Source organism: Canis lupus, chromosome 6 (assembly GCF_048164855.1).
Source record: "Canis lupus baileyi chromosome 6, mCanLup2.hap1, whole genome shotgun sequence".
Taxonomy (NCBI): Eukaryota; Metazoa; Chordata; class Mammalia; order Carnivora; family Canidae; genus Canis; species Canis lupus.
Genome location: NC_132843.1, coordinates 17210892 through 17237158, shown reverse-complemented (window position 1 = coordinate 17237158; position 26267 = coordinate 17210892). Strand labels below are relative to the sequence as shown.

General features: G+C 36.6%; 1 protein-coding gene across 11 annotated transcripts in view; it reads left to right on the top strand.

Moving 5' to 3' along the window:
• The window catches only part of OSBPL1A (oxysterol binding protein like 1A), a 227569-nt gene that overhangs the window by 167503 nt on the left and 33799 nt on the right, over positions 1-26267 (top strand). The window lies entirely within an intron of this gene.

The window sequence follows — 26267 nt, the reverse complement described above, 5'->3', positions numbered from 1 at the left end:
ATAGAGTGCAACTTTGCTTTTTTGTTTTTTTCACTCAACATATGCTAATTCCAATTCTTTTGGTCTCACATTCCTTGATATTAATCAGTTGGGTTATTTTTTTTCCAACACTTAAAAATTGCAAATGTGTGTGTGTCTACACATGCATATTTAGAGTAGGGATGATTCTCTTTAAAATTTTTAATTGAGGATGCATTCATATGTTTCAAAGTTCAGAAATGTGTAATAGGGCATACTTTGCAAATTTTACCTCACTTTTTAAGCTAGCCATGCATCTTCCTTTCCTCAAATGGAATCATTATTATTACATATAATATTGTTTCTTCATATAAGTGCTAGAAAATGCGTACATATAGTTCTTGACCCTGCTTTTAAGTGTGTGTGTGTGTGTGTGTATATATATACATACATATATATATAAAAGTATTCAACAAAATATATATTCAATTCTATTCAAGATGCTGAGGTTACAAAAATGAACAAAGTCCTTCGTCCTGTGGAGTTTCCTTTTCTGAGCTGAGGGAGATTTAACACCTTTCTGTGTATTTAAGGTTTATTTGTATTTCTTTTTCTGTGAGTTGCACTTGTGCCCATTTTCTATAGGAGTGTTAAACTCACCAATTTTCAGTACTCTATAGTATCATTGGAGAAACTAGCTTTTAAATGTAATGGGCTTTTTTCCATGTTTGCTGAAGGGAAAGATAATTCTTAGAATTTTTAATTCTTAACACATAGTGGAAAATACATTTACTAAAACTTTAATAAATGACACTGTTAATCCTATTTTTGTTTCTGAATTTTACACACATATGTATATATGCTCTTTGAGGGGTGCTGGGTGACTCAGTCAGTTAAGCATCTGCCTTGGGCTCAGATCATGGTTCTGGGAATGAGCCCTGCTCATGGGAATCCTGCTTCTCCTTCTCCTCCTCACTTGTGCTCTCTCTCACTGTCTCTCTCTCTCTCTCTCTCTCTCTCAAATAAGATCTTTAAAAAAAAGAAAGAAAGAAGAAAGGAAGGAAGGAAGGAAGGAAGGAAGGAAAGAAAGAAATAAGTGAATTAGAACAATGTAGGTATTAAGAGCTACCTGGGTTTGAATCCGATATCTACCACGTTTCTGACCTAAGCAAGTTATATATTTTTTTGAAACTCAATTTCCTCATCTGTGAAATGGATGTAATAACAGGGCCTGCCTTACTGGTTTATGATAATTAAAGAGATAATCAGTGCTAAGCACTCTTAGTGATTTTTGGCTAATTAAATGTCAGGTGCTGTTACAAGTAGAAAACTGATAAACCCTCAGCAAAAACAGATAAGTGGAATAGTTTTCTTCCTTTCTTTTAACTTAAAAGGTCTTTGGATGCGTTTAAGAAGTTTACATTGTCCTTTGAAAATGAAATTTGGGGAAGAGGTAGCTGAAATGAAAGTGTTGATCTTGGAATAACATTATTACCTTTGGTAAATGTGAAATAAGGAAAATTGTCCCCACGTTTAAGGTCTCCTGTGGTTGATTTCCATTATATTTTACAACGATACAGTTAAACTGAAACATGGCTTTTCTTTCTATTGTGAGTAGAAAGGTGTGCCTGGCCTCCATAAAGCTGGTTGTAAACTTATATTGTCAGAAGTGTAAACAAGAGGTGACTGGAGGCTTAAAGCTCTGTTGTTCATTCCTTGGTCCCTTGAGATTACTTTCCCCACACAGAGATCTCATTACTTCTCCTTTTGATCCCTAGGCTTTTTGAATCTCTTAGGTAAATATCCAATTCCTATTTCAAGTTTGCTTTATATATACTTATATAATCCTCAGAATATCAAAAGGAAGAAGTTAACTGTTTAATAAAATGGACATTCTTGCTTGGCATCTTGCTCTATTTGGACATACACCCTCCAGGTGAACACAGGGTTTTGAATCCCTAGGAAATATCTTTCAAGATAACTTAGTCTTTTAATGCCCTGCCTTTTTCTCCTTACTTGATACATTTCTTAGTTCCAGTAATTCATGTGTTAGAAATCTATCTTGACTTCTGATCCATATGGGACTTGGTCTTTACAAATATATTGAAGTATCTCCTTCCCATCGGAGCTGTGCTAATCTAAATTTTGCCTAAAGGAGAAAGCTGCCTCTGGGGACAGACAGTTTTTCAGTATTGTTTGCTTTGCTTTGTTAGCTTAGGAGGAACTTTCCTCTTTCAGGAAACATCATATATGATAACAAGGATTTCCAAGGTAAAATAAACTGAGAAGTAATTGCTTTAAAAATACTGAGTTCCTTTAACAGTTTGTTCCTCTTTGCACCATTAAATCTTCAGAGAAACATGGTTTTTATACAACTCTTTCAAAACTTATTGACTGCTTAAAATATAATATATCCTAATCATAGAATATAATCTGTTGAGTCATGTTGCTGTAACACGATGTGGAGGCAGGATTTGAAATCTTAGGTTGAAATTCCATGTTGCCATTGTAAATATTCTCAAAGCCAGTTCCTTGTAAATTCAGCAGTGACTCCCATAAATTACATATCCTGGTTCTTAACCAGGAAATGTTGTGCCAGTGCATCTGACAATGTGGAAAATGTAAATAACTGTTATCAAGAATGCATACTATTATGATGGAATAATGATCTAAGTAGATAATGTAATACATGGTACAGCAGGGTACAGCCAACTTCTGGGAAGAGGTGAGAGAGAACATAACATCACACCAGGGCTGAAGTAAAGTAGTGTCCTTGCTGGACCATAGGAGAGCACGTTTGAGGCAGTTAGCTATTCTCAGGAAAACAGGCTTCTGTGGGTGAACCTTACCACAGTAGATAAGTGATAACCATAGATTCTTCACAGTATTCTTTTGCTTTGGTGCTTTGGCATTTTCAGTCTCTTAATACCTTAAGTATATTGCTACACATTCTAGTAGCTGAATGTATGACCTGATCAGAAGGTGATTAAGAACCATCAGCGTAATGTGCTTTCTCTTCTCTTTAGAGTTTTGTTCTGGCTCTGTGACATAGCTTTAGTAAGCATGTAATCTTTCCATACCTCAGCTGCTTGCTCTCTAAAGTGGGCAGTGTCCCACAGAAGTACAGTCGGGGTAGCAGGATGGCTAGAACCTGGGTCTGTCAGTTTCTGAAGCTGCTGTCTTCCAAATATATTATATCAACTTCAAACCCAGGGCTGTTTACAATATTCTGCACAATATTAATGGCTATAGCTCACATTTGAGTTATAAATTGATGTATATAAAGTACTTTTACAAGCTCGATAGCTTTTGATTCACGAACTATCTATCAGTTATAGGAAGGGCAGGGATTATCATATCCTCAATTTTATGAATGAAGAAATTGAATCGCAGAAAGTTTTATTTTTTTTATTAGTGTTCAGTTTGCCAACATATAGCATAACACCCAGTGCTCATCCTGTCCAGTGCCCCCCTCAGTGCCCATCACCCAGTCACCCCATCCCCCCGCCCACCTCCCCTTCTACTACCCCTTGTTCATTTCCCAGAGTTAGGTGTCTCTCATGTTCTGTCTCCCTCACTGATATTTCCCACTCATTTTCTCTCCTTTCCCCTTTATTCCCTTTCACTAATTTTTATATTCCCCAAATGAATGAGACCATATGTTTGTCCTTCTCCAATTGACTTACTTCACTCAGCATAATACCCTCCAGTTCCATCCACGTCGAAGCAAATGGTGGGTATTTGTCGTTTCTAAAGGCTGAGTAATATTCCATTGTATACATAGACCACATCTTCTTTATCCATTCATCTTTTGATGGACGCTGAGGCTCCTTCCACAGTTGGCTATTGTGGACATTGCTGCTATGAACATTGGGGTGCAGGTGTCCCAGCATTTCACTGCATCTGTATCTTTGGGGTAAATCCCCAGCAGGAATCACAGAAAATTTAATTAACTTGTCCCAAATCACTTAGCCAATCAATGATAGGATCTGCGCTCAAACCAGGTTTCCTAATTTCAGAGCCTCTATGCTTTTCTTAAAATTTAGAATCTTTATAGATATTTAGAATAACAGAAATTTATATACCTAGACAAAGGCTTCTTAGTCTGAAATTTAAGATAATTTGTCCCAGTCTTTAATTCAGTTCTGCTTGTTTCTTTTATGTAATAATTTACTATGAATGAACAACATAGTTCCAAAGCCTTTATTAAGCATGTTTCTGGTGTTGGCTCAATGCTGGATGGTATTACAAATTAAAATGGACATGCAACCTTATAAATTTCTGGGCCTTTGTAAGTTTCCACTTGTATTAACATGAGCATGCAAAAGAACACATGAACATATTGAAAGTTCTGCCAATTTTAAACAGATCTGGTATCTGTTCTTAAGCAGTCCTAGAGGGGAAAAAAAAAATCATTTTCTTTTCCTTTAACCTCCATTATCTACTGACTTCCTGCCAAAGGTAGAGTACTCCAAAGGATGCAGGAATAATTACAGGTGTAATGTTTTTGTAGAAATGACTTGTTTTTCCTCAGCAATTATACATTGTCTTATTAGTGAAAACCAAGCGTTTTTTTTTTTTTTTTCCTTCAGTATATGATTGATATAATCTGTCAGAACAAGAAAATATCAGAAGGCCAGGTATACTACTTGGATCTGATTGTGCATTTTAGGGTACTGTGTAGTCTTTCTTAGCAGAAGAAACCTACTTAGGAAAGAGGAAGAATGCTATCATTTACAGTACAGGTATTCCACTATGCCCAAAGCAATCAGAAAGGAAACCAAAGGGAAACTAACATACATTTTGAATAACACCATGGAGGTTATTATATGTCACAGAGCAGGAAGGAACTAGAAATTCAACTATCCCTAGAAATTCTGTCTTGATGGTAAGCAGTCAGAAGCATCTCAGATCATTTAAAAAAAAAAAAAAAAAAAAGGAAGTTAAATCAGGCTGTTGAACTGGCTAAAGCAGATCACAAATTGTTATAGTCATTCTAAAAATGTAGGTGTGGCTTAAAGGGAAATAAGCCTAAAAGGTCCAGATCCATGGAAAGGGAGTGGTATTGGCACCTCTATCATGCAGTCCACCTTCGCTTCTCTTTGTGTCTTGTAACTATTTTTTGCATAGTCCCCCACTCTTGTTTCAGGGATCCAAAGCACTTGTCTACAATGTTCAGGTAACATACAGCCCATTAAACACATTCTTGCTCCAGAGTTGTGTTCAAGGATCAGCTGTGGTCATTATGTACTCAGATCTACTCTGGGTTCTCACCATGCCTTGCACTGCCTATCCAGTGAGAGCATATTTCAGGTTCCAAGACAGTACATTCCTTAGTATAAAGTCTAAGAAAATGCTTTTTCTTTCTTTAAGGAAAAAAAAAAAAAGTCTGATATAGGCAGGAAAGTTGTATTTTCCTTGCCCTGCCAACAAAATTGCTAGCAATAAAACAGTCCCATTTCCTTTATGAAATGTGGGGAAATATTAGAAGATTCTGCTCACCATCTTGATGACTTTCTGCTCCTTAGCTGTTCACATTCTGAGGCTTAGGTAAGTAAGCCTTTTTGTGAGACAGGAAGGAAGATCATTGGCTCTGTTCTATGCCATACACACCATGGCATTTCATCAGTTTCTGTGTCATTAAAACCACTTCCTCTAGGTCAAAACGGCCTTACCACGATTTGCTTACTTTGCTTCATGTCAGTTACTTCATATCTGTTCTAGTACCTATTGCATGAAATCTAGTTACTCCTAGAGATAAGGATGAGAATCCTGTCCCTGGGCGAAGAAGGTCCATTTTTCTGTCCTTCCTCTCAACTAATGCTGAGCACTGTGAAGTAGGCCTAAAGTGACGGGTCCAGCTGCCCAAAAGGACATCTTTCAAAACCGAAAGACTAGTTCCTAGGTACAGTAGTCCCTCTTAATCTGCAGGGCAGCGGGTACTTTCTAAGATCACCAGTGGGTATCTGAAACCACAGGTAGTACCAAACCCTATGTACACTATGTTTTTTTCTATACATACACACCTGTGATAAATTTATAAATTAGGCACAGTAAAAGATTAATAGGAAATTACAATATGCTGTAATGAAAGGTATGTGAATGTATTCTTATGTCAAGATGGCTTACTATACTGTATTCATCCTTTTAGTGATGATGTAAGATGATAAAAATGCCTTCATGAAAAGGTGTGAGGTGAATGACTTAAGTATTATGACATAGCATTAGGCTGCTATTGACTTTGTGACAATAAATCAGGAGGATCTCTGCTTTCAGACATTGAAATTGCTGCAGAAAGTGAAACCACGAATCAGGGGAGACTACTTTAAGTTCTCATCAGTCTGTTTTGGCTTGGAAATGTGATGATTTTATAGGCTCTCCTGTTAATTCAGTAGTGGTGATACTAACAGGAGTAGGAAGTAAACTTACTATGTTACTAAATTGATCAGTGAATCCTAAATTTTAGAAAGCCAGCATGAAAACAGTCTGAAATTCTGAATATGTGATTTTGACTTAAAATCAAAACAAGTAAAATGTCTCATAAAACAACTATAACTATCTAACCTCTTTGCTATGCAGAGCCAGATTATTTTTTGGTTAGGTTTTATTTATTCACAAGATACACAGATAGAGAGGCAGAGAGAGAAGCAGACTCCATGCAGAGAGCCCGATGTTGGACTCAATTATGGGACTCTGGGATCACACCCTGGGCTGAAGGCAAACGCTTACCCACTGAGCCACCCAGGCATCCTCAGAGCCAGATTTACTAAAATTTATTAATCATAAACATTTTCTAATTTAAAAAATGAAAAATCTCAAGTTAGAAAAATATATAGCAAAATCAAATAGTAATATTTAGTAACTACATAAAATTATCCCAGTAAACTTAAAATAAGAAACTAAGTTGTTAGATTTTTTAAAAGATGTGCAATAATTAGAAAGGCATATGACTAGTCTTAAAGTTCTCTTAGACTTGTACCAACTTGCTTCCAAGATTCGAGGCTAATTTTAGCTGGAGATGTCTCAGAGCAGGTTAAATAGCCAGCTGTCAGCTAACCCCATCACCTTCACATCTGACTCAGCCCTAAGTCATGGCACTGGCTGATAAGAGGCTTCAGAATGGCATTCTAGTTATGCAGAGAAAACTGAATTCAAACTTGGAAGTTGGTAGAAGGTACATTACAGTATCAGTCATGCAAGAAAAGGTTTGTAAGTGATGCGGTCTTTTTTTTTAAAGACCTGTCAAAGCTCACTTTTATTAAAATGAAGATAGGTAGGATTTTGGGGATTTAACTCCCCTGTGTAGGTAAATCTTACGTATTTTAATTATGTTGACTTTAATATATTAAGTTTATAAAATATTTCATATATAAGATACATTCAAAGACCTTTCCCCTCCAAAGATCTTAAATCTCCATATGTATTACAATTACAATTTTTTTAAAGATTTTATTTATTCATGAGAGACCCACAGAGAGAGAGAGAGAGAGAGAGGCAGAGACATAGGCAGAGGGAGAAGCAGGCCCTGTTCAGGGAGCCCGATGTGGGACCAGATCCCGGGACTCCTGGACCATACTTTGGGCCAAAGACAGGCGCTAAACCACCGAGCCACCCAGGGATCCCCCTAAATTACAATTTTAATTAATGTTACATGACTAAGGAACAACTATTTTTAAGACTATGGAAATAAATCTTAACTTCGGAGGGTAAACCTTATTTTCTTTAATTGTAAGACAGTATGATTTTCATAATATCAGATTGAAGCAATTGAGGCTGAAATTCTTTTGAGTTGAGTGGCTGAAGAAACTAGTTTTACTCCCAGATTTAAACATTAAGATAATATGAAAAGCCATATTAATTTTTTTAGGCAATTAGGTAAACTACTATAGATGAATTATAGTTGGAAATTTTTAGTTTTATCTTATTAAAATACTTAATATTGGCTTCAAATATCTTCATGATTTCTTTTTTTTTTTTTAATTTTTATTTATTTATGATAGTCACAGAGAGAGAGAGAGAGAGAGAGAGAGAGGCAGAGACATAGGCAGAGGGAGAAGCAGGCTCCATGCACCGGGAGCCCGATGTGGGATTCGATCCCGGGTCTCCAGGATCCCGCCCTGGGCCAAAGGCAGGCACCAAACCGCTGTGCCACCCAGGGATCCCTCTTAATGATTTCTAATCTCTTTAAAGCTATTTAGATGAAGAAGCACCAGGTTTTAAAGCAGAATCCAGAAAATGACCTTGTTCTTGTGATGGTATGTTCTTTTTTGTTTTTGTTTTTGTTTTTTTTTTAAAGGGAGAGGGCCCAAGAGAGAGGGTTGGGGAGGGGAAAAGTAGAGGGAGAGAGAATCTTTTTTTTTTTTTTTTTGAGAGAGAATCTTAAACAGGTTGCACGCCCAGTGCAGAGCCCCACTCCTGGCTTGATCACATGACCCTGAGACGATGACCTGGGCTGAAATCAAGAGTAGGATGCTTAACCCACTGAGCCATCCTGGTGCCCTCAGAAAATTTTGAAACAGAAGTATCTCAACTATAAATGTTCTTAAATATTTTATTGATCCTGCCTTCTGTTATCCCCAAAACCAGTCATAGTAGTTGAAATTCAATGAGTATTTGTGAAATGAATGTTTGTAGGTTTTTTTAATTTTCACTTGATAATTTTTAAAAATTTTTGTTGTAGTTGACATATAATGTTATACTAGTCTTAGGTGGACAACAGTGATTCAACATTTCTGTAATGCTCACCACAATAAGTCTAGTTACCATCACCATACAACATTATTGTAGTATTATTGACTGTCTTCCCTATGCTTCCTTTTTATCCCTGTGGATCATTTTTTTTTAACTGGAAGTATATACCTCTTAATCATCTTCTCTTATTTTGCCTATCCTCCACCTCCCTCTTCTCTGGCAACCACCAGTTTGTTCTCTACATTTATGACTCTGTTGCTGTTTTATTTGTTCATTTGTCATGAGTGGAATCATGTGGTATTTGTCTTTCTCTAACAGTTTTCACTTAGCATAATATGCTCTAGGCCCATCCACATTATCACAAACAGCAAGAGCTCATTCTTTCTTATGACTGAGTAATATTCCATTATATATACACCACATCTTCTTTATCCATTTACCAGTGGACACTTAGGTTGCCTCCATATCTTGGCTATTGTGATAATGCTGCAATGAATATGGGGGTGTGTATATCTTTGAATTAGTGTTTTGGTTTCTTCAGAAAAATACCTAGAAGTGAATTGCTGGATCACCTGGTAGTTCTATTTTTAATTTTTTAAGGAACCTCCATACTGTTCTCCACAGTGGCTACACCAATTTACATACCAACCAACAATGCATGAAGATTCCCTTTTCTCCACATCCTTGCCAACATTTGTCATTTCTAGTCTTTTTGATAATGGCTGTTCTGATGGATGTGAGGTGATATATCATTGTGGTTTTGATTTGCATTTGTATGATGAGTGATGTTGAGTGTCTTTTCATGTGTCTTACCCATCTGTATGTTGTTTTTGGAAAAGTATTAAGGTCTTCTGCCCGCTTTTACTTTTTTTTGTGTGTTTGTGTTGTGTAAGTTCTTTATACATTTTGGATATTAACCCCTTACCCAGATATAATATTTGCAAATACCTTCTTTCACTTATTTTGTTGATGATTTCCTTTGCAAAAGCTTTTCATTTTGATGTAGTACCAATAGTTTGCTTTTGTTGCCCTAGTCTGAGGAGACATATCAAAAAAAATACTACTAAGACTGATGTTCAAGAGTCTATTGCTTGTGTTTTCTTCTAGGAGTTTTATGGTTTCCAGTCTTACATTTAAGCTTTTAATCCAGTTTGGTTTTGTATATGGTGTAAGAAAGTGTTCAGTTTTATTTTTTTATATGTAGCTATTCAGTTTTCCCAGCACCATTTATTGAGGAGACTGTCTTTTCTCCATTGTATGTTCTTGCCTCTTTCGTGGTAGATTTATTGACCATATAGACATGGGTTTATTTCTGGGCTCTCTGTTCTACTGATTTGAGTCTTTTTGTGCCAGTATCCCACTGTTTTGATTACCGTAGCTTTGGTGGTATATTTTGAAATCAGGGAGCGTGATACCTATAGCTTCTTTTCCAATATTGCTTTGGCAGTTTGGGGTCTTGTGTGGTTCCAAGCAAATTTTAAGATTTTTTGTTCTAGCTCTGTGGAGCTTGTCACTGGTATTTTGATAGAGACTACACTGAATCTGTAAATAACTTGGGGTATTACAGACATTTTGGTAATATTAGTTGTTCCAGCCTATGAACATGGAGTATCTTTCCATTTACATGTGTCATTGACAGTTTCCTGCATCAGTATCTTACAGTTTTCAGAGCATAAGTCTTTCACCAAATTGGTTAAATTTATTCCTAGTAATTTTTATTCTTTTTGATGAAGTTATAAATGAGATATTTAAAATTTCTCTTTCTGCTACTTCATTATTAGTATAAAAAATGACATATTTCTTTGTATTTTGTACACTGCAACTTGACTATATCAATTCTAATGGTTTTTTTGGTAGAGTCTTTAGGGTTTTCTCTATATAGTATCAGGTCATCTGCTGATAGTGACAGTTTTACTTCTTCATTAACCAATTGGATGACATTTTTTCTTGTCTGATTGCTGTGGCTGGGACTTGCAGTACTATGTTGAATGAAAATAATGAGAGAGGGCATCTTTGTTTTATTTCTGATTGTAAAATTTCCAGCTTTTCACCGTGTAATATGATATTAGCTGTGTGTTTATCATATATAGTCTTTATCATGTGAGGTATGATTCCTGTATACCACCACGTTGTTGAGAGTTTTTGTCATAAATGGATGTTTTATTTTGTCAGATGCTTTTTCTGCATCTATTGAGATAAGCATATGAGTTTCACCCTTCATTTTGTTAATATGGTGTATCATATTGATTGATTTGTGGATATTGAACCATCCTGCATCCCTGGAATAAATCCCACTTGATCATGCTGTATAATCCTTTTAATGTATTGTTAAATTTGACTTGCTAATACTTTGTTGAGAATTTTTACATCTTTGTTCTTCAGGGATATATTGGCCTGTAATTTTCTTTTTTTGTAGTGTCTTTGTCTGGCTTTGGTACCAGGGTAATTCTGGCCTCAGAACAAACCTGGAAATGTTCCTTCCTCTTCCATTTTTTGGAATAGTTTGAGAAATATAGGTATTAACTCTTTAAATGTTTTATAGAATTCAGCTGTGATTCATTTGGTTCTGAACTTTTGTTGGGAGTTTGATTGCTAATTCATTTTTATTACTTCTGTTTGTTCAGATTTTTGGTTTCTGATTCAGTCTTGGAAGATTGTCTGTTTCTAGGAATTTAACCATTTCTTCTAGAGTGTTCAATTTGTTGGCAGATAATTGCAATAGTTTCTTACAGCCTCTTGTATTTCTGTGGTGTTGGCTGTGGTTTTTCTTCTTTGATTTCTGATTTTATTTGGGGGGTGCTTTCTTTTTTTCTTGAGGCTGGCTAAAAGTTTATTTTCTCTACCTATTCAAAGAACTATCTCTTATTTTCATTGATCTTTTCTATTATCTTTCTGGTTTCTATTTCATTTATTTACACTCTGATGTTTGTTTTATTATTTATTTATTTGCTTGCTTGCTTATAGTAACTTCGGGCTTTGTTCTTCCTATAGTTCTGTTTTTTTCTTCCTATAATTCTTTTAGCTGTAAGATTAAATTATTTGAGATATTTCTTTTTAAGGAGGGCCTGTATCACTATAAGCTTCCTTAATAGAACTGCTTATGCTGTACTCCTAGATTTTGGAACATTGCGTTAACATTTTTATTTGTCTCAAAGTAATTTTTGATTTCCTGTTTGATTTCTTTGTTGACCTTCCATTGTTTAGTAGAACTTTGTTTACCCCTCATGCATTTTTTTCCAGTTTTTTCTTGTCATTGATTCTAGTTTCATACTGTTGTAGTCGTGGGGCACTTAGGTTGTGCAGTCAGTTAAGCTGTCAGCTCTTGGTTTCAGCTCAGGTCATGAGATTGAGTCCCATGTCACGCTGTGTGCTAAGCACAGAGTCTGCTTAAGATTCTCTTTTCCTCTCTCTCTGCCTGCTCTGCCCCTGCTTTCTCTCAAATAAATAAATCTTAAAAAAAAAAACTTCATAACGGTTATAGTTGCAAAATATACTTGACATGGTTTATCTTAAATCTATTGTTTTATGGCCTATCTTGTGATCTACCTGGAGAATATTCCATGTCCACTTGAAAAGATTGTATATTTGGGGATGGAGTGTTCTCTACATACCTGTTGAGTCCATATGGTCTAACGTGTCATTAGGCCACTGTTTTTTCTTTGATTTATATATATATATAGTCTGGATGATCTGTCATGATACTACTCTTATTTTTATTTGGAAAATGGAGTTATTTCTTCATTAAAAATGTCAATTTAACATGGATCATACTGTAATTAAATGAGTTAATAACTAAAAATTGTTTTAGAACTTTTTTCTAATATAGTTAGTAGTGGTAGTTATAATCCACAGTAAAAGATAACTCTTTGTGTCCTCAGTAATTTTTAAGAGTTAAATCGATCTTCAGAACAAAAAGTTTGAGAAATGCTGATCTGTACCAGTAAATTACATTGTCGGTTCTTTTTGTTTCTTTGTTGAAATAAAATGTGTATACGGTGAAATTCACAGATCTTAAATATAGGATTTGATGGGTTTTGGCAAATACACCTACCCATGTAACTAACACCCTAGTCAAGACACAGAACCTTTCCATCACTCCAGAAATTTCCCTCTGCCTTCCAGTCAGTCCTCATCCTCCACAGACCCTCACTGTTCTGATTTGTTACTGTACATCAATCTTAGCTGTTCTTAAAGTACATTATATATGGACTCATTGCAGTATATATTTCTTTTGAGACTAACTTTAATCACTCAACATAATGCTTCTAAGATTCATTCCTATTGTGTGTATCTGTGTTGTTTTTTTATTGTCGTGTGGCTGAATGTGCTATAATTTGCTTATCTGTATAGACTTGTTGACAGGTATTAGGGGTGTTTCTAGTTTGAAAGTGTTACGAATAAAGCTGCTTTAAATGTTCATACATGCATCTTTTTTATGGACATGCTTTCATTCTCTTCATTATATAGGAACCGAGTTTTGGGAGTCCTTAGGGCAAGTGTATGTTTAAGTCTATGAAATGTAACTGAACTGTTTCAAAGTCATTACATCATTTCTCAACACTATTGTGACACTTTCAGGTGCTCCTTGTACTCACTAACCTTTGTTGTTTTATTGATATAACATAGTATCTCATTGTGGTTTTAATTTACATTTCCTAAATGATTTTGCGTGCTTGTTTATGTTGGTTAGCCATTTTTATATCTTTTGTGAGGTATCAGAAAGTTTTGCCTACTTTAAATTGTGTCTTTGTCTTACTGACTTGTAGAAATTCTATTTATATTCTGGATATAATCCTTTATCAAATATACATAGCACGAATATTTTCTCATAGTTTGAGACTTGCCTTTCCATTTGTTTAATGATGAACAGATGCTTTTAATATCTTATACTGGAGTTTTTAATTTTAATGAAATCCACGTTGTAATTTTTCTTGTTTACCTTAAGGCTTTTTGTTGTCTTCTCTAGGAATCTTTTTTTTTAAATTAATTAATTAATTATTGTTGTTATTTTTTTCTAGGAATCTTTATCCCAAACTTTGAACCACTACCTGTGGCACTCTCTAGTGTCACAGAACATGTGTGTTGTTCAGGTTAACTTCCTTAGTTTCTCAAAGTATACAAATAGCTTTTTAAAATCATTGTTACTGTGGAAGAATTATTTTGTATTAAAAATGCACTGTGGGGCAGTTTATTCAACACAGATTCCTAATTAATAGAAAAATAACTGGCATAAAGTTTATCTCAGAAACATTGACTATCTGTTGTGTTCTAATTGCCAGTTCAACAAAGCTTAGAATTTAGTGAATAATAAGAATTGAAGTAATTCTGGAACAACAGCCTTCCATGTTCTCAAGAAATAAATGGAGAGGTGAATAAGAGTGCATGTAGAAACTTACCCTTTCAGATATTAGAGAGAATGAATTGCACCTCCTATAGTTCTTTGTTCTAACCAGGAGCTAAGGGGTAGAAAGAAGTAGTACATTTCCAAAAATGAAACTTGATACTTTTTGCATAACTTGTAAATATGTTCCCCCAGTGATGAGAATGCATTTACCCAAGTGATACTTCTTTAAACATGACTTGCTTTCACCTTTTTTTTTTTTTTCAAATATTTTATTTATTTATTCATGAGAGACACAGAGAGAGGCAGAGACATAGACAGAGGGAGAAGCAGGCTCCATGCAGGGAGCCCAACATGGGATTCGATCCCAGGTCCCCAGGATCACGCCCTGGGCTGAAGGTGGCGATAAACCACTGAGCCACCTGGGCTTTCACCCTTTCTTAAAGATATTTATGAACTGTATTCCAGATGGACCATGTAAAAAATGTTTCAAGTAAGATTATCCATAATTTGTGAAAATGAAATGACTTTTTTATTACAGCCATAATTGACTCTTGTAACATTATTTTAAAATCTAATTTCAATTTTGTGAATTTAATTTTATAGTTTATTTCCAGCGGCAGTCTCCTTTGGAAAACTATTTCAGTTTGGGTGATTAGTAAGCATCAGTTGTATAATAGAAATTAAAGATGATTAGATTCAACTATAAGCTTTGTTCGTTAGACTTATACAGTTGATCCTTGAACAACATGGGTTTAAACTGTGGGTCCACTTGTATGTGGATTTTTTCAATCAACACCATGCCGTACTATGAATGTATTTTCTCTCTCGTGATATTCTTAACATTTTTTCAAGCTTACTTTATTGTAAGAATATAGTATATAATACATATAACATACAAAATATGTGCTAAACTGTTTATGTTATCCATAAGGCTTCTGGTCCAATAGTGGACTATTAGCGGTTAAGTTTTGGGAAGTCAGAAGTTATACACAGATCTTAAGCTGTGTGTGGGGGGGGGGCGGTTGGCATCCATAACCCCTTGGTTGTTCAAAGGTCACCTGTATTTAAATTGAGACTTGAGGAAGAAAGGATTTGGGTGGAGGGAGAAGAATTCTGTTAGTTGAGAAGAGTTATATAGTAAGTACATTCTGCAAATAGATATACACAGATAAGTTCAAAATATGTAATATAAGTATGCATACAAATTTTCAGCATTACAGTTAAAGATGTATTAAAATTGTTCTATGAAATTATTTTCTTAGATATTTAGTTCATTGATTTGATCTTGAATCAAACATGAGAATTAGATTTTTTGCTTTTCTGAATATCCAAATGAATATTCTACTTAAATTTATGATTCCCTCAATATTTAATATGAACAAATGTTTAAGTGTTAAGTACAAGTAAAAATATGTGTTAAGAAATCTGGTTTTGAAAATGTTTTCTTAAGTGACTTAGAGTAGAATTTGATTGTGTTCTTCATACTTCACTTGCTACTTACCCATATCTTTTTTTTCACTGTTTTTCTTTCTTTGGCCCATTTTAACTTGAGATGTTAGGGAAAACCACTAATTTTAATACACTGAGCATGTGGTAAATGCAAGATACTCTGTACTGTGAGGGATACAGAGGAGAATAAGACAATCCCTAATCTCGGGGAGATCACACTTCAGTGAGTGGGAGACATGTACACAAATAATGGGATAAATGAAGATAGGGAAAATAAAGAATTGTGAAATTAAGCAGTGTGTGAACACTAGCCTACCTCGGTGTTTTACATTATTAAAATGTAAGAGCTGCTTTTAAAATCCCCTTGCTGACAAGCAGCATGTTTGGTTCTTGATCATTTCTCAGATAGGTGCTGGAGAGAGACCTCAAGGGAGGAGGACCCATGCTTAAAGTCTCCCCGGAGTGATGTGTTTGATGAAAGGAGGTACCTTCTAGCCTGAAGATAGGAATCGGATTATTTTAAAAACACTGTCCTCAGCCCACCGGTATCCTGTCACAAGAGAGACCATTGGCTAAAGCAGTCATTGTCCTGCAGTGATTATTAATGGAATGATGAATTGTTTTTATCTTGTCCATAGAGAAAATAGTGAAAGATATCTATTTGTTTCAAATATAGATTATGATATAACTTGTATCGCCTCCCCAGACTTGGTTTGGCAAATTATACTATAAACAGGATCAGAAGACCAGGATAGATTTTGGAAAAAGTTTTCTGCAATGTAGGTGGTAAGTAAAATATTTATAATATGCAGAAAGCTCATACAAATTGAGAAGCTAATTTAGTAGGGAGATGATATCGCCAATGACTATGAATGTTTTCATACTAATTTTTATAAAAATACATATTTTATAAAAATAACAAGAAAAGTTTAAAATTTGTTAAGACTGATGTACAGGTAAGACTCTGAAACTTGGTTGCCGTGAGACTCTGAACTGTCCCAGGCATTAGTCTGTTCTCAGTACAGATTTAGCTGCTGCCAGATAAGGTGATTGTACAGCTGTGTAGTCTGGACTTGGAGGTTTGCCGCAGGTTGTGCAGGTAGGCTGTGACGAGAGTGTGGGCAGTGGCCCTGGTGGCATCCTGTGATTCTCTTCTATTCTCTGTGAGAAAGAGCCCACACTTGAGGATAATGCTATTTCAGGAAGCATTCAGCAAGACCTGTGTGGCTCATGTGGCCTCCTGAAAGAAGCAAACCTGAAAATCATCAAACACCTGGCATCTCCTTTCAGCCAAAGCTTAAGTTCGCCTGCCTTCATTTTAAAATATCTTTTCTACTTTTTTTCCAAGTCTTCATGAGCAAAGAGCATTGTTCTGTGTTTACCAGAGCTATCCATGGAGCAAGAGCAGGAAGACAGTGGGCCTGGTATCCATCAGGTAGATTGGGAGGCTGTGTCAGGCTGAGCCTTACATACAGTTTCTGCCATGTAAGACTACCTTAAAGACTTGGGGGATTGTGATGTCCTGAACTTGACCAGCTTTTTTTTTTTTTTTTCAGAATAAGGGAGATTCTAGCACAGCATTTGTTAGTCACACTTCATGAATAATTTGGTTCAGTTTGGGGTCTGTCCTCAGCACTGGGTAGGCGGGGAGTAATGGGATAACGCACTGAACCATTTGTATTACACAGATAGAACCACTGTGGTGGGACTTCTCCCTCAAAACTAGTTATTGTGCTGTTGTGCAGATCGTCGTAATGTCATCTGTATGCTTGAAAATAGAACCAGGACATATCACTCTCAGTCCCTGGTACAGGGTGTTTTCTCTCTGTGTGAAGAAAAAAAGGAAGCATAGAATTCAGGATATAATGACTCTCAGAAAGACTACAAGGGAAGAGAATAATCAATCTATGGTTTTAGCCTGATAGCTACTCTCCTCTGTTCTTACTTCTTCTGCCTGAACTAATACCTCCTTCATCTAGTATCAATAGGGATTTTTTTTTCTTTTGTCCTGGTGGGGGTAGTGAAATTTTTAAATATAGAAACATATCCTTTTCAGTATAAATCATTTAAAAAGTTTTAAATTTGCTACCTAATGATTAAAAAATTTTATTGTCTCTCCTTTAAGTAATACTGTGGAAGACTTAGCATTTTCTTAATGATTAGGTTATGAACTGTCTCCCATTGATTTAGACTCCCATGTTTGAATGATTTTTGTTTTTTCCCCTGCAGACTTAGAAGCAATCACAAAAATCCAGCATGTCCAGTTGTAGCTACTAGCCACCTGTGGTTTTTGAACATTTGAAATGTGGCTAGTGTGAGACAGAATATTTAGTCTTAATTAATACAAGTTTAAATTGTAAAAATGAAGCTATTTTTTCATTAAGTGACATTTTATTGTTTTGGTAAGGCTAGACTTCACTTTAACTTGAAAATTGAGCTAAATTGAGATGTGCTCTAAGTGTAAAATACACATTGAATTTTAAAGACTTAAGATGGGAATAAATGTAAAAGTATCTCAATTTTTTATGTTGATTACATGTCGAGATGCAAATATTTTGGTCCTCAGAATATTACATTAGCCGACAGGCAAAACCATCTAATGCAAAACCTTGTTTATAATAAAATGTTGAATATCCCCTGTAATTTATTGAATATTGTACTACCAGGGAAAAACAGAATGGTTGTGTGAGTGCAGAATGGTTGTAAGTGTATTGTTTGTTTACCCTTGTGACTGTGTGGCTGACCTGGGGGATGGAGCTCCCACTATCTGGCATCATGAGAGATTATCAACTTGTTGTTAGCCTGGGAAAAGATCAGAATTCAAAATTTGAAGTATGGTTACTAGTAGATGCATATCACTTCTCACTCCATCATAATGGATGCCTTTGATTTGTTTGTCTTGTCTAAATTGCTCCAGCTAGGACATTGAGTATTCTCTTAAATACAAGTGGTGAGAGTAGGCATCCTTGCCTTCCTGGTTCCCAATCTTAGAGGAAACGCTTTTAGTTTCTTTCCAATGAGTGTAACGTTAGCTGTGAGTTTGTCACCTATAGCTTTTATTTAATGTTGAGGTGTGTTCCTTCCCTACCCAATCTATTAAGGTTTTTAGTCATGAAAGGATGAATTTTGTCAAATGCTTTTTCTGCATCTATTGAGATGGTTCTGTGATTTTTAGTTTTTCATTTTATTGATCCACATTTATTAATTTGTGTATGTTGAACTATACCTGCATCTCAGAGATAAATCCCACCTGGTCATGGCATGTAATCTTTTAATGTGTTCTTCAGTTCGGTTTGTTAATATTTTGTTGATAATTTTTGCATCTGTACTCATCAGGGATATTGATCCGTAATTTTCTTGTGGTGTTCTTATCTGATGTTAGTATCATGTAATGCTAGCTTTACAGAATGAGTTTGGAAGTGTCCTTCCTCCTTGATATTTCATAAGAGTTTGAGGAGGGTTGGTGCTAATTCTCCTTTAAATGTTTGGTAGATTCTTAAGTGAAACTGTCGGATCCTGGGGTCTTCTGTTTTGGGAATTTTTTAAATTACTGTTTCAGTCTCTTTCCTCATTTATTGGTCTGTTTAGATTTTCTCTTTCTTGATTCAAAGTGTTGACAGGTTATTGTTCTAGAAAAGTATCAATATCTTCTAGGTTTTATAATTTGTTGGCAGTAATCTGTTATGATTCTGTGTATTTCTGTAGTAACAGTTGTAATGTTTTTATTTCTAATTTTGAGGGGTTTTTTTCTTAGTTTAGCTAAAAGTTTGTCAGTTTTGTTTATATTTTTGAAGAACCAGATCCTTTCTATCGTTTCTATCCATTCCCTATTTTATTTGTTTATACTTTTCTCCTCATTACTTTCTTTCATCCGCTAACTTGGGCTTAGTTTGTTCTTTTACTTGTTCCTTGAGGTATAAAGTTAGGTTGTTTGAGATCTAATTTCTTCACACAGTGCATTTATTGCCATATTTCCCTCTCAAAACTGCTTTGTCATAACCCACAATACTTGATATGTTGTGTTATCATTTGCGTTAGTTTGGAGATAATATTTTATTTCCCTTTTGATTTCTTTTTTGACCCATTGGTAGAAGAGTGTTTAGTTTCTACATATTTGAATATCTACGCACTTCTTCATATTGATTACTAATTTCATGCATTTGTGATCAGAGAAGATAGTTGGTATGACTTTAGTCGTCTTGAATTTGCTAAGATTTGTGACCTATCATATGATCTTTCCTGAAGAATGTTCCATGTGTACTTGAGAAGAATGCGTATTCTGCTGCTATTGGATAGAATGTTCTGTATAGGTCTGTTAAGCCCACCTATCCTAAAGTATGGTTTGATTTCATCATTCTTTAGATGATCTATCTATTGCTGATACTGGGTACTGATTGCTTCTACAGTTACTATATTGTTCTTAATTTCTTCCTTAAGATCTGTTATTTTTTTTTTAAAAGATTGTGTGTGTGTGTGGGGGGGGGGGGTGGGGAGAGAGAGAGAGAGAGAGCGCGAGCATGAGCATGAGCAGGGAGAGGGACAACCATAAGGCGACTACCCCCCGCCCAGCAGGGAGCCTGATGTGGGGCTTGATCCCAGGACCCTGGGATCATGACCCGAGCCAAAGGCAGACACTTAACCAACTGAGACACCCAAGTGCCTGCCTTAAGATCTGTTATTACATAACAGCACTTAACACATATTCAGTGCTCAGGTGTTGGGACTGTAAATATTTATGATTGTTATACCTTCTTGATGTATTGACCCCCCCCCCTTTATCATTATATAATGACCTTTGTCTTTTAGTACCCTTTTTGGCTTGGAATCTGTGTTGCCTGATATAAGTATGGTTACACCAAACTTTTTTCTTTCTTTTTTGTCATTTTGCAATATCATCATCCGTTCTTTCATGTTGAGCCTATGTGTGTCTTTAGAGCTCCTATTAGGCAGCACATAGTTGGCTTGTGTGTGTGTGCGCACACGTGCGCTTAAGATTTATTTATTTATTTTAGAGAGCACATGCACAAGCCAAGGGTAGAGGATTGCAGGGAGAGGCAGAGAGAGAATCTCAGGAGCCCCTTAACCCCCAAACCCCTGCACCCACCCAGCATAGAGAATGAAGCATGATGCAGGGGTTGATCTCACAACCCAACCCAAGGTCATGACCTGAACCAAAACTGAGTTGGACATTCAACCAAGTGAGTCACCCAGGTACATGGCTCTTGTTTTATTTTAATCCATCCAGTTACTCTGCCTTTTGATTGGTAAGTTAAGTCCATTTGCATTTAAGGTATGTTGTTATGTGAAGACTAACTACTGCTTTTTCATCTTTTGCTTTTGATTATCTTTCCATTGTTTCTTGTCCCTTCTATTTCTACCTTTGTGTGTTGGTGGTTTTCCATGGTGATTTGCTCAGTCTCCCCCATTTTATGTTTTGTGCCTCTGCTCTAGATTTTTGCTTTATGGTAGCCATGAGGATTATATAAAACATTTCATAGATAAAATAGTCCTTTTTCTGTTGATAGCATTCTGCTTTCATTTTCCTACCAAGGTTTTATCCTTTGTTGTTACAAATTATCTCTTTTTATGCTATGATTTTGTTACCAGGTTCTAGTAACTATAGTTACTTTCAATGCTCTTTTCCTTTATGCTGTAATTACAAGTTTAATATAGTATTCTTAAAAAAAAAGAGTTATAGCATTATACTTGCCTTGTTAATCAGATTGAATTTTGTGTACTTTCATCTTTTCATTTCTTCACTTGAAAAGTTCCCTTCAACACTTCTGTGAAGGCAGGTCTGGTGGTGGTGAACTCCTTTAGTCTTTGGGAGGAAGACTTCATTTTTCCTGCATAAGATAGCTTTGCCAGGTAGAGTATTCTTGGCTGGCAGTTTTTATCTTTCAATATTTTGAATATGTCATGCCACTCTCTCCTCTCTCTTGGCCTGTAGAGATTCTGCTGAGAAATCTGCTAATAGCCCACTGGGGGACCTTTGTAGGTTACTTTTTTTTTTTTCCTGGATGCCTTTAAAATTGCTTTTTTACCGTCGACTTTTTTTTTTTTTAATTTTATTTATTCATTCATGAGAGACACACACACACACAGGCAAAGACATAGGCTGAGGGAGAAGCTGGCTCCACGGAGGGAGCCCCATGTGGGACTCGATCCTGGGACTCCAGGATCATGCCCTGGGCTGAAGGCAGGCACTAAACTGCTGAGCCACCCAGGCATCCCTAATATCGACTTTTGACAGTTTTAATATAACATGTCTTGGAGAAGGTCTTTTTCCCTTGAGAGACAGTAAGGTGTTCTGTTAGCTTCTTGGACTTATATATCCAGTTACTTTCTAAGGTTTGGGAAGTTCTCAGCTATTATTTCTTTAAATGCACTGTTCCATTCTCTTTTTCTTCTGAGATACCCATTATTCTTATATTGGCATTTCTAATGGAGTCAGAGAGTTTGAATAGGGTGTCGTCACTTTTTAAAAATCTTCATTCTCTTCCACCTGAATCATCTCTATATTTCTGTCCTCAAACTTGCTCTCATCTTCTCTTCCATATGATCTGTTCTGTTTCCAGTACATTCTAATGCATTTTTCATCTCATTTATTGAGTTCTTCAGCTCCAGAATTTATTTCTTTTTTAGAATTTCATTCTCTCTGATAAAGCACTTCTATTCATTTTATTTTGGAGTTTTCTTATAGCTCATTGAATTTCATCATAACTGCTAATTTAAATATCAATTAGACAACAATATTTCATGTCTTTGGATTCCATTGCTAGAAAATTGTCATTATCTTCTTATGATACTGTATCACCGTGATTTCTCATGGTGTTTGATGAGAAGTACCACTGCTTCCACATTTGAAGTAGTGAACACTTCTTATTTAGCCAAGGCTTTGTTTACTTTGATTCTAACAGTTCAACAGGTTCATAGATGGGGGCTTTTCTTTTCTTTTCCAGAAGATGGGGCTATAGCACAACTTTTTGGTTTTTGTTACCAGAGCTGACTTCCTGCTAAGGGTAAAGAGCATGAAAAAAGCAAAAGGGTAGTGGCAAAGTGGGAAGGAGGTAGGTACTTAGCACTTGGGGCTTTGGGTGTACCCATAGCCTCCTGGGGGGATCTTCAAGTGGGAAGGGTACCAGAGGTTTGTGGGCCAGCCTCTTGCCTCTTGGGGCAGACAGCAGATGCTTTCCTTTAGTTCCCTTTGTCTACTTCTCTTACCTTCCCTCCTCTGGCCACTGGAGTCTCTTCTCAGGGCATCTGGTCCCTCCTGTTGCAGCATCTGTTGCCAGGCAGACCCCCACTCGCTGCCTTATAACCCTCCACCTCCTCTCACTGCCTTATAACCCTCCACCTCCTCTGGCAAAAAAGTGCTGGCTCGCTCAGGGACCAGCCACTGCCAGCTCCCCCACCTCTTCCATGGTCCTTAAGAGCACACAGATGGATGGATTGCTTGGGCATCCTGGTATGCTGTGCAGAGGTGCTGGGTTTTTTTTCTTCTTCTTCTTCTTCTTCTTCTTCTTCTTCTTCTTCTTCTTCTTCTTCTTCTCCTTCTCCTTCTCCTTCTCCTTCTCCTTCTCCTTCTCCTTCTCCTCCTCCTCCTCCTCCTCCTCCTCCTCCTCCTCCTCCTCCTCCTTCTCCTCCTCCTCCTCCTCCTCCTCCTCCTCCTCCTCCTCCTCCCTCCTCCTTCTTCTTCTTCTCCTCCTCCTCCTTCTTCTCCTCCTCCTTCTTCTTCTTCCAGGATATGAATGTCCAATTAGTTGTAAATCAGAGGAGAGAGAAAAGGAATGACTCACAGCACCATGATGCTGGATCATTCCCAAATAAAATGCTATTAAAATGAATTTGTCTTGTTCTGTTTCCTTGCTTAATGTAGCCTCTGCAAAATGTAAACTCAGAGTTTTCGTATCTCTGTGGGAGGTATTCCAACTTTGGCACCACTAACATTTTGGGCTGGAAAATTCTTTGTGTGGTGGTCCATCTCATTCCCTGTAGGATGTTTAGTGACATTCTTTGCCCAGCTATTCTAGATCAGCTTCCCACCCAGTACAGGAATGCCTTTTTGGGCCATGACAGAGAGGAATCATTCAGCCTGTTTGAAATGTTTACTTAATAAGAATCTTTATCATTTTGAGAATTAATTGTAAGATGGACCTTTTTATCAGCATCCTATAACTTCTTCAAGTGGTCCTAGTCCTAATCACTTGAGTAGCACAGATTAAACCAAATTCTTTATGAAAAAGCTAATGCATGCTAACAGGCCTTATAAATTCTAAAGTTCATTCAACAATTACTTAAACTCCTCCTTTGTGTTAGGCACTGTCCTAGGCAACAGGGATAAGAAGCATATGAAACATGAGCTCTCAGCGAGCTTGCATACCATCTTGGGGGTGATGTAGTTAATATTTGAGAGCCTACCATAGTATGTCATGTGTTGGTCAGTGCTGTGGAGAATACCGAAGCGGGCAAAGGTGTATTGGGAATGCTCTCATTGGAAGGGAGACAGGGCAGGGGGAATGGTATTACTTCTGGCCCTGTCCTCGAATACCCCAAGACCTCTACCATGCCTGCTGTTCCCCAGACCTCCAGTTTCTTTTGGAATGCATATTACCTTCATCTGTTGCTTATAAGAAATGTTTTCCAGACATCTTTGCCTAGCTTCTGATAACATTTCCTGAGTGAAAGTGTTAAGGTTCCTTTTAAAAGTTCCTTTTCAGATTCACGTGGATCTGAATTCTGGCTCTGGTCTGATCAGTGCAGAGTTGTCCTTAGGAATGTTATAGCTGATGTTCTCCTTTTGGCAATCCGAGATGGCACCTGCCTTTTTGGCAGCCTCCTGGTGCTGTTGACTCAGATTACGGTCAGCAAGCTGAGGTCTTTTACTGTGCTACAGCTTCCACATTGTGGGATTGTCCCATAGGATGGTGTTTCTCTTCCTGCTTTTGATCAGCTTATTGAACACAATGTGATCTGAAGGGGTTCACTTCTGCATGTCTTACAGAAGAAAATACCTGGGCTTGGTGATGGTCCATTACCTTTCACAGTCCCTTTTATCTCTACCTTTTGGTTGTACTCTGGAATAGATAATGTTGCAGGTGATCTGGCCTTCTGATGAATGAGTATCTACTACATTTTCATAAAACACCATAACAGGATATGTGCATAAAAATGAACGTGGGATATTCCCAGGTGGGATTCTTAGCTGGCAATCTTGTAATGATTTCTAAATGGAAAATTAAAAAACAAAACCCAAAATCCTTGGATGTCTTTTATCAACGTCTTCCGGAATATTTATTCTTGCCTTTAATCCAAAATAGTCCTATATACTAATATAGTCAATGTAGTATTGGTTGGGAGGGATTACAGGCCCTCATTCAATCTTCACAGAGCTTATTTCAGGCTCAACCTTCTAGCATCTGTTCCATTTCTGCCCAACTTTTTCCTAAACAAAAGATAGAAGATTTAGTTTATATGGTTGACCCTTGAACAATATACCTCCCAGGCAGTCGATAACCCATGTGTAATTTTTGACTCCTCAAAAACTTAACTACTGACAGCCTAGTGTTGACCAGAAGATGTACCAGTAAGTCAAGTAACATATTTTGTATGTCATACATATTATATACTGTATTTTACAATAAAGTAAGCTAAAAAAATAAAATGTTATTTAAGAAATCATAAGGAAGAGAAAATACATTTACAGTACCATATTGCATTTATAAAAACAACAACAACCACCCACGTATAAGTGGGCCAGTGTGGTTCAAACCCATGTTATTCAGGGGTCAACTGTACACATCTCTAAAACTGCATTGTGCATGCAAATGATAGACAATTGCAGGGATACTGTCCCTAGGTTCCATTGTTCATGTCACAGAGATTCATAGTCCTGGATTGTGGAGAATGTGATTTAAATACCATCTGTGGCTACTTATCTAGCAGATTGGTTAGATGACAAATCTGCCAAATGAGCAGTGTGTGTTTCTAAAAAAGATAACCAGAATTTTACCATGGAGGATTTGAAAATCTTATTTATTTAAAAACTATATCAACCTCTATCATTCAAATTAATTAGTTTATAGAATAACAGTTCTTTAGAGGACAATATTTTCTTTAGTATTTTAGTTACATAGGTATATTTTAAACAGCAACTGCTAAACCAGCATCCCTTACCATAACCTAAGATAACCAAAGAGAATGTATTATTTTACCAGTGTTTCAGAAAGTTGGTGTGACACCTCTTACTGCTCCCCTTGGTAGTGCTGTTGCTGTGATTTGTGGAAGTGAGGTTGGCTTCTTTCTGGCCAGCCAGCCCTGGCTTCAGGATGCCCAAGCCTGTCAGGCTGCTTATCCAGACCACAGACACCCACCATCCTTTTGGCTACCTCCAAACCCCTGCAGAGGCTTTGAAAGTGCTCCTTCTGTAGAAGTTAATTTGTAAGGGGTTTCCTATATACCCAGAGATGCTAAATATTGTTCAACTTCAGGGTCTTTGGGGAAGTACTAATGTATAATGCTGGGCCTAAATTTATTTTGGCTTTATAGTTCATTTGCATTTTTCCATTTAGTTTCTTAACTTTAAACTGGGCCCTGTGATGGCATTTTGTTTACATTATTTAGCAGCTAGAGTAAAATAATGTTTGAAGTATCAAGATATGGCCAGTGTGTCTTGAACCAAACAGTGGAGTCTGATGTGCTAGCACAGGAAAGGAGCATGTACCTCTGGGGTGGTGCACGTTGGACACCACTGAGGGAGAACGAGAATCATTAGGATCAGAATAACAATGAAATCATTCAAATAATCAGTGAAACAATCAGTGAT